Consider the following 9535-nt stretch of genomic DNA (forward strand, 5'->3'; position numbering starts at 1 on the left):
CCGGTTTTTACGTAAAAACCGGTTCCACCGGTTTTTTTTGAAATTTAAATATCATAGCCGTTAGGAACCAATTCCAACGGCTATATAGCCGTTTTTGACCGTTGGAACCGGTTTTTTAACTATAAATAGGTTATTTTTTTACTCTAAATAGCAAGGTTTGTTTGTGTACTTGTTAAACCACTTCCAAAACTATAAAACACACTCCAAACCACAATTAACCTTAAACCGACAACAAATGGCAACTAATGATGACGTTGTTATGGTGATCGAAACAACAAGATGCCCCGATGTTTGGGTTCATTATGATTTGTGTCTCATGACCGACTCACATGAGTTGGCACGTTTCAAATATTGCTCGAAGTTTCTTAAAGCAGGGTCCAACTCGACATTACGAAAACATACGAATAAGTATTGTCGAGAGAAAAGAAGTTTGGAAGCTAAAAAAACGGAAGTGGGAGAGTCGTCCGGCTCTACAACCCAAAAATAAGTATTCCCGGATTAAAACGACGGACTTTGTTTTTTATGTTTTAGTTGTTATGTTTAGTATCGTTTATGTTTTAATAATGTTTGTAATAGTTATTTTTTAAATAAATAAAATGTTCGTCGTTATTAAAAAAGTAACAAAAATTAATCATGAGTAACAAAAGTAATTATAATAAAACAAATCAAAACTAAATATTAGTTGAACAAGTTACAAATAATTTTACCAAAACAAATAATTACAACTCTTCTTCGTCTTCATTCTCGTCTTCACCCTCGTCTTCGTTATCAGAAGAAACCCCGTCCTCCGCCTCCTCATCATAAATATGACGCTCTATTGGTATTTCGTCTTCAAAGTTCGCCTTGTGTTGTACACGATCCACCGCATCCAAATGGTCCTTTAGGCAAATGCAAACCTCTAGAGACTCGGGAGTTAGTTTTATTCTTCGCATAGATAACACCCTCCCACTAAGAGAAAAAACCGATTCGGAAGCAACCGTTGAGGCTTGTACGGCAAGCAAATCACGAGCCATGGCGGATAGAATGGGAAATTCGTTTTGTTTACATTTCCACCAAGCCAACAAATCAATATTGCGAATTTCGTCGACCGTTGCGACCTCAACATAGTTTGCTCCACTATATCGACCAAGTTCGCTACTTGGTGTGTTTCCTCTTTGCCTCTTAGATGCCGATTCACGAATCTCATTCATCAAGTTTATAAGTGGGTCATTGCACGGCCTACTAGTTGTTGTTTTTTTCACAAAAGACGATCTCGTGCTTGGACCATACGTTTGAAAATAATGGTCATAAAGGTCTTGAAGGTTTTTGTTGAACTTGTCCTTCGCTTCCGTCGACAACTTCGGGTCAATCTCGTGCATACCTAAGTTGTCGAATATTTCCTCAATCGTTGTTTCAACCCCATTAACATTCCAATAGGGGTTTAATGCGGCGGCACAAGTAAAGACCGGCGGTATGTTTTCAAAATATTTTATGAACTTTTCTTTCATCACCGCAACAACATTTTCGAAGAGTTTGTTCTTCTCCGCAAAGCTTTTAAAAACACAAGACATATAGTACAATTCTTGCAAAACCCAACAACTAGTAGGGTAATAGACTCCCGATAATTTTGTTGTTGACTTTTTGAACACGTCAAGATACTCCAACAAATAATCGACTTGGACCCAAACACTTTCCGGAAACATATCGGCCTCGCGTTCTTCAACAAGATTGTTATGAAAAGCTTGTAAAGTTTGGCGTTGGGCAAAAGCACACTTTAACATATGACAAGTTGAGTTCCAACGGGTTGGAACGTCCCAATTCGGCCCCAAATACTTTCTTTCAACCGACTTGCAATAGTTCTTATATTCAAGATGTCTTCTTTTACCACTTTTGAAGACATCTTGTAACATAAGTCTAAAGTATTTTAAATCATCACAAATGTTTTCATTGTCAAGACCTATTTGAACAACCAAGTTGATGATATGTGCAACACATCGGACATGAAAAAAATCCCCGAAACAAGGTGGTGAATATTTAATGATAAATTTTTCAGCCGCCTTAGTATTGTTTGAAGCGTTGTCAAACGAAATCGAAAATATTTTATTTCTCAAGTTGTAAGTCGTTATAACTTCATCAAGTAATTCAAACAATTTTTCGGCGGTATGTGGGAACGGGAAGTTTTCAAAAGCGATGGTGCGTTTCATCAATTGCCATGTCACCGGATCAACCCAATGAGCGGTGACACATATGTATGATTCGGGCAACCCGTGTGGTGCCGACCAAACATCGGTAGTTAAACTAACCATGGCTTCTAAAGAATGAAAAGACTCGATTAACTCTTTTTAGCACACTCCCACAACCTGATACAATGACGTCTTAAGGTAGTACGACTTACATGTGTGTATCTCGGTTGTAGAGTTTCGCGAATCAACGACGTCAACTCCGGGTCATCAAAGTGGTTAAACGGAAAACCTCGTTGAATAACGAACTTTGCCATTCTATCTTGAACTTGAGTCGTGTTGTAACGAAATAGTGTACCATCTTTACCCAAGTCAATTTGATCGGTCGCGCCAATCCCTTTCAACGCCTTGCAATATGGCTTCTCGATGTGCTTTCTCAAAGTAGAGTTGGAATCGTGCTTTAATATTGAACCACATAGTTTGCAACGAGCCTTTTGATAACCTTCGTCATCCACAATCAAATCCCAATTCTTCCATATGTCTTGGTTGCGGTTATGGTTGACTACCGTAACAACCCTTGGGTCCTCCGTAGCAGGAACGGGGGCAACAAAAACACTCTTTTTAGTCTTCTTGTTAGTTTTTTTGATGGGTGCCATAATAATATTTAGTTGGATGGTCGGGTAACGGAACGGGTTTGCTAAAGGAGTAGTATTTTAGTTTGTTATTGAGTTTGGTGGTGAAATTAGTGGTGGAAAACAAGTTATATATATGTTTGGGCATCAAAAACCGGTTCCAACGGCTATATTACCGTTGGAACCGGTTCCAACGGATCTATTGTCTCTCGAAAACCGGTTCCAACGGCTATATTACCGTTGGAACCGGTTCCAACGGCTAATTGGTGGCTAAAAAACCGGTTCCAACGGCTATATTACCGTTGGAACCGGTTCCAACGGCTACTTTGACTTTTGTTTGACTCTTCAAAAAAAACCCGCCGGAACCGGTTTTTCCGGGTACGAACCGAACCGGTTACAATTAAGAACCGGGTAGGAATCGGGTTGGAACTGATACTAACATACAAATATGAGAAACGGGTACGATTTCGGGTACAAAAATACCCAAACCGGGTATTGTACCAACCGAGTTGGAACTGGAACCGGTTCCGGTTCGGTTCCACCAGTTAGGTTCCGGAACCGGTTTTTTTGTGCACGTCTACATGAAGCAATTGCACCTCAAGTGTCGTGGCGGCATTCACAGCAGCTTCAACTTCAGCCTTATCCTTCTCTTCCTCCTTCTTATTGAAATTCTGATGCCCCGACGGTCTTCAAGCCATTCCCGACGCTATACATCGAGTACATTATTACATTGTCTCCTAAATCCACAATCATCTTTCCCGCGTCAATAGCCAGCAACAATCGACACCGAGTGTAACACCCCTGCTTTAAGCGGAATACGCCTGGGTGTAACGCACAGATCACTCATAAGCTCGTAACGCTATTAAAGTGACAATAATTATATTCATTTCATTTCATTACATCACAAATACACAATACAATAACTTTGCAATTTCATTTATGATATGTTTCTAATAGCCTAATGGTCCAACTAATCTAGTCTTCAATCCTTAAAAATTTAACCTACATCACGTTTAAAATAATATATTTTGTCAACAATAATGTTGGTGAGAATTCATAAATTTTGCATATATAATACGAAAAGAGTAAAAATTCACAAGTCAAGATGTATTGTCTCAATTATAAAGCAAAAGAAAAGTAAATACATGATACTACCGTTCGCTTGACATAAGTCAAATCTACTAAGGAACCCCCATTCGCCAAGCTACTAGGAGTATAGAATAATGATAATGATACCGCCATTTAAACATGGACGGCGCAGGTACGTTCCGTCGGACCCTCCCACTATGAGTATGTGTATGATACCGTCATTAACAAATGGACAGCGCAGGTACGTCCCGTCGGACCCTCCCACTACGAGTATGTGTATGATACCGCCATTAACAAATGGACGGCGCATGTACATCCCCTCAGACCCTCCCACTATGAGTATGGGTATCCACCAACAAAAAAAGTAAACAACTACACATAATCACACAGTTTACAAGCAATATGATACAAAACAAATACATACAAGACACGCATGTGAATTTTAGTTTGACACAAGAAAACCAAGTTTGGACGTGCTACACCCCAAAACGTGTAAAAATAAAAAGGGGTTATGAAAACTCACTTGTTACTTTGTGGGAAAAGAGAAAATAAGTGAAGATGTCTTAAAACCAACAAAGTTCGGTTCAATGAGCGCCTTAGATAAGAAAATAACTAGAGTCAAAAATGAGTTTGAGGAAAGATAAGAAAGAAAAAAAAAAGATAGCCGACATGTTCGGTTTATAAATTCATGAATAAAAAGTTTGTTAAAAATAAAATTTTATTATATTTTTGTAAATTAAGAGAAAAACAAGTTAGTTACTTAACTTTTAGTCAATCTATTTTAGTTTTTGGGAAAATATATGTTATAATATTTATTAGTTAATTTTAATAAGTTCGGTTTGTTGCCGAACCGATTATTATTTAAGCAAACAAGTTAATCAAGTGGGTCATTTTTGGTCAACATGAACTAGGTTTTGAGTCGGGTTTATGTCTAACATATTTGAAATGATAAGATGAAGTGACATGTTGAAAATGTTTGGTTTGGTTTTATTAGTTTTGCAAAGGTTAGTTTTATTTTTTAACATAAAACTTTTTTTTAACCGAACATTAAACGAGCCGACAAGCGATAGTGAAGCACAACCGTCACTGTCGACATAAGGTGACAATGTGGTGATGACAACATGATGTGTTTTACATAAAATAATAAATCACCCGAGGATGGAATAACAAAGAAAAAGAACTTGAACGGTTTGACTTTCTTGGTCAAACTTGGACTTTAACACCAAAAGAGAGATAGAGTATGAGTGAGGGTTAATTGGGTTGTGGTGAAGGATTTGCAAAGGTAGGACATGAATTTATAGTGCAAGAATCGTTAATAACAATGTTTGACCATATTAATTGGTCAGGCTAGTCTTTAGCCAAGTCTTAAGCAAAAGTTAATGATGAAATTAAATGGTTTGACCAAGAATTGATGAAGGTAAAGATGTTATACATTATATAGTTTAGGTGAATTAAAGATCTTCTAAACCAAGTCAAAAGACAAGTCTTATGGGTAAAAGTCATGGAATTGGTCAAAATAAATAAATATAGTTTAATATTCAAAATATGTAATTAATCATAATTAATGAAAGAATAATAGTTGAAATGTGATCAAAACATAAATGAATTGAATTGATCTTGACTTAAATTTAATGCTTGAGATAATAATATTAATAAAACATCATGAAAATCATAAACAACATAATGATCGTATTCAATATTTACCATCTTTAATAATAACTGAAGTCCGAATTACATCAAACATTTTAAACGGGTCGGGTTTCGGGTTTGAAAATTAACGAATATTACACCGAGATTTTAGCAACCCGCTTAGTTTCTCTCTTCAACTCTCCGGCTACATGCTTGCAGGCCTTTTTCATTGTATCTTCTTCGTCTTTGGCTTTCTTCTCAAAAGTTTCTGCTGAAATCACCATTTCCAGATCTGTAATTTTGTTTGTTTGTTTTTCAGGGGAGTAAGTGTGCGAGGCGGGGGAAGTTATTATTTTATAGTGTTATAAATGGGTGCTGCTATTCATACACCATAAGGGTTTTAGAGAGGGTGTGTGTAAAAGAAAAATTGTATGTAAAAAGGGTGTACAAATAGCAAAAAGGGTGTTTGAATAGACAATGCTTTATATAATTAAGCCATAGACCCATTCAGAAGCAATACATATTCTAAAGTGTACACGATACACATACCCTTTCATGAGCTTAATCACAGGGATATCATAAAGTTAAAAGTCGCATCGGAAGGAAGAAGTGAGGTAAAAGCAGATTACAAATGTTGTTGATCAAGTAAACTCAAACACATCGCACATTAAACTCATATAAGACAAGGGAATCAAATGTAATGTAATAACTTGGGCTGCAATTCTATATATTCAGTAGGGATGCCTCTTTTCAGTCTCTTGTCAAACCATTGAAACAGCAAGTGCTAAAGCCTAAACACAAGTAAACGAAATGGCAGCAAGCAATTCAAGTTAATTACCCAACAGATATAGTTGTATCGTTCGTCTTCAACACTAGGTAAATTTACTGATCAGCTTCTCATTACTCTAATCCTGAATCTGCAATAACAATTCATTGGTTGGGGGGTAAGCACTTCATGAGAATATGACATTATGATTTAAAATTTCTAGATTAGTGCACACATGACATTATAGGGGTGAATAAGAAACCGAATTAACCGAATCGAACCGAAACATTAACCGACGGTTTATTTTTTGTTTTTTTGAAAAACCGAATTTTCGGTTTCGGTTCGGTTTTCCATTTTTAAAAAACCGAAAAAACCGAGCCGAACCGATATGTGTTTTTACTTAAATATTACTGTAATACAATTATATGTGTTTTTTTAGATGTTAGGACCGGAAACAAAACGTCAAAAGGATCTATCATTGATGGTGATGAGGATTATGAAGATGGTGAAGATAGGGAGTAAATTTTGAAGATGAAGAATGAATAATGGAACTAAACTTTTAGTGTTTTTTGATTATGTATTTTGTTGAATTTTAAACTCTACTACTCTTGCAAATTGTATTCGTTTGGTTCCACGCAACAAATGCCTATTTTTGTTTTTTTTGGATCTAATATGCATTTTCATTTTTTTGGAATTTTTTTGCAATGTCTGCACACACAAAAAAAACCCGATTATAACCGAACCGAAACCGAAAAAAACCGAAAACCCGAAAAACCGAAAACCGAACGATTTGTGTATTTGAAAAACCGACTGTTCGGTTTCGGTTTCGGTTTCATATAAAAACCGAACCAAACCGTGCTCAGCCCTACATGACAACATAATGACAAAACATTTAGAGTACAAAAAACATAAAAATAATTCGTTTAAATTGGGAAACAAATAAGGAATGTATATCGATTACACGTGAACATAATTTTTTTATAGGAAACTCCAAATTATGTCTCTATATTAACGGAAAACTTATACTTAATTAGTATGGAAGTGTTGTTGACATATAACTGATTATAATTAGTTAGTACTACTTATTATTAATAATAAAATGGTAATTAGTAGTTACTAATAATATGTTTTTTAATCTACGTATCTGTTACGAATAAATACACTTTTTAATAACAGTTATTATTATTATTATTATTATCAAAAGTCAAAAACTAACTAATTGAAAGCCAAAAAAAGACCCGCATATATTAGAGTTAGGACTATCTAATAATTAGTCAAAAACTAACTAATTGAAAGTCAAAAACTAACTAATAATTTGTGTGTGTAGCCACAGAGTTGTCAAATTAAACAAAACTAAATGAATATACTCTTTAACAAATTAAACAACAGTCCATAGCTTGAATTTGAAGATACATGCAAATCTAACTAAATGACCCAAAATCCCTAATTCATATCTTCTACCAATTGCAAAAGGATTGGCAATTCATTGAACACCTATAATGCAAACTAATTCACACCATTTTGATGCCTAATGGTTAAAGAGAATCGGGTAGAGATTGTAATAGGCTAAGGAGAAATCGATTTAAGAAAAATCGATAGAAAGTTCAAATTGATATAACATTTGAAGGTCAAATCCTAAATCGAGCAACAAAGATTTTTTTTCTTTACTCCTTTATTCAACATTTATAGAACTGCAACCGATGACTCCTGTCATCCATTTTTAACTTTTGCATTGAATATCAACAATCTTTAAAAATAAGGGTTGGCCCTGTTTATCAGGACCCTTGAGAGTTTGATATTCAATGCAAAAGAGTAAGCAACCATAGAGTATCAAAGATTGTTGATATTCAATGCAAAAGAGCCATCGGTTTCTTACTCTTTACCAGAACCTTCAGTATCTGCTGCCTTGAGATTTTTTAATTCTCCATTTTTTTCTTTTTTTTAACAACAAAACGCTTAAGATACTCTACAGTTGCTTTGTCAAAACTTAACTGCGAATTTGAAACCAGGAAACCTGTAAAGTAATTACCAAATAAAACTTGAAGCATCTATAAAATACATGAAATATTATCACTTGACACGAGGCATCAATCGAATCAAAGAAAGTTAATCATACCATCAGCTCCTGACCATCAATACTTAATTTACTAAAAAGCCGTAAAGCACGCAAAACTCCTTCCACATATACAAATTCACAAAAAACAAACCCCTTTAGAGCTCCAGTAGTGATACGTTTCCAGCTTTTAACAGGCCCACGTAGCTTCAAAATACATTTAAATGTGTGTGAAGGGCACTTTTTGTGTAAGCACGTGAAGAAACACTAACTGGACCCCGGGCAGATTACTGGTAACCTGGGGGTTAGATAGCTGTTTCCCACGAGGGGTTAGACCCTGAGAAGATGGTTCTTCTGATAACCTGCAAAACAGACACCGTGAGCTTGTCACTGAGAAGGGGGGGGGGGGGTTCCTCCTTGTGACCACCCTCCGGCGTGAGAATCAGACTAGATTGCTCTTTAAATATAAGTGTATATTAAGAGATTGCTAGAGCAGATATCAGGTATAATATGATGATAATATGTTAAGATCAGATGGTCATACCATTTGTGGTATTTATAGCCGAAGGTAGGTTTCCAAGGAGGTGTGGCCGGCTGCTACAGTGTTCCTGTTCCACCAACAGTGGCCTACGCACGTGCCCTGCTGGTAGTTGGTGGGTAGGCAGCGGCTGATAGTGACCAGGCCTGCTGTGTACTATTCCTTTTCCACCAACTCCCGGCTACGCACGTGGTATGGTAGTAGTTGGTGAGTAGGCAGCGGCTAATAGTGACACAGTACAGGAGCATGCTGCTCGCCATACTGTTGTCAATAAGCTGTCGTATCTTTAGTCAGATCTTTTTCCCATACCTCGTCAGGTACAGTACAGAAGATCTTCCTATATCGTACGGACTGGCTTATTTGGGCGGGAGTATTCCCCCTCCCGCCCTTGTGCGGGATTGTTCCCGGCTTTGCTCATTCCTTCAGGTGACACTGAGTGATTGAGAGTTAAGTGCCTTGTGCGTGTAGCCTTGCTGCGCGGGTGGCCTTCCCTGATGGCTTGTATCCGAAGCTGCGGGAACAGGCGGAGTCCTTCACCATCGGGAGGCATTTCCTGCGGGACCAGCTTGCGTACCGCGCGTAAGGACGTCACGTCTCTGAGCTTGGTTGGTCCTGCGGATCCAGTTGGTTTCTGCGCAGACGTCCCTCTTCAAGGTGAGTCTTGCGGGT

This window comes from Bidens hawaiensis, unplaced genomic scaffold (genome assembly GCF_021521415.1).
Source record: "Bidens hawaiensis isolate Kalapana, Puna unplaced genomic scaffold, B.hawaiensis_p1.1 tig00034437_1, whole genome shotgun sequence".
Classification (NCBI taxonomy): domain Eukaryota; kingdom Viridiplantae; phylum Streptophyta; class Magnoliopsida; order Asterales; family Asteraceae; genus Bidens; species Bidens hawaiensis.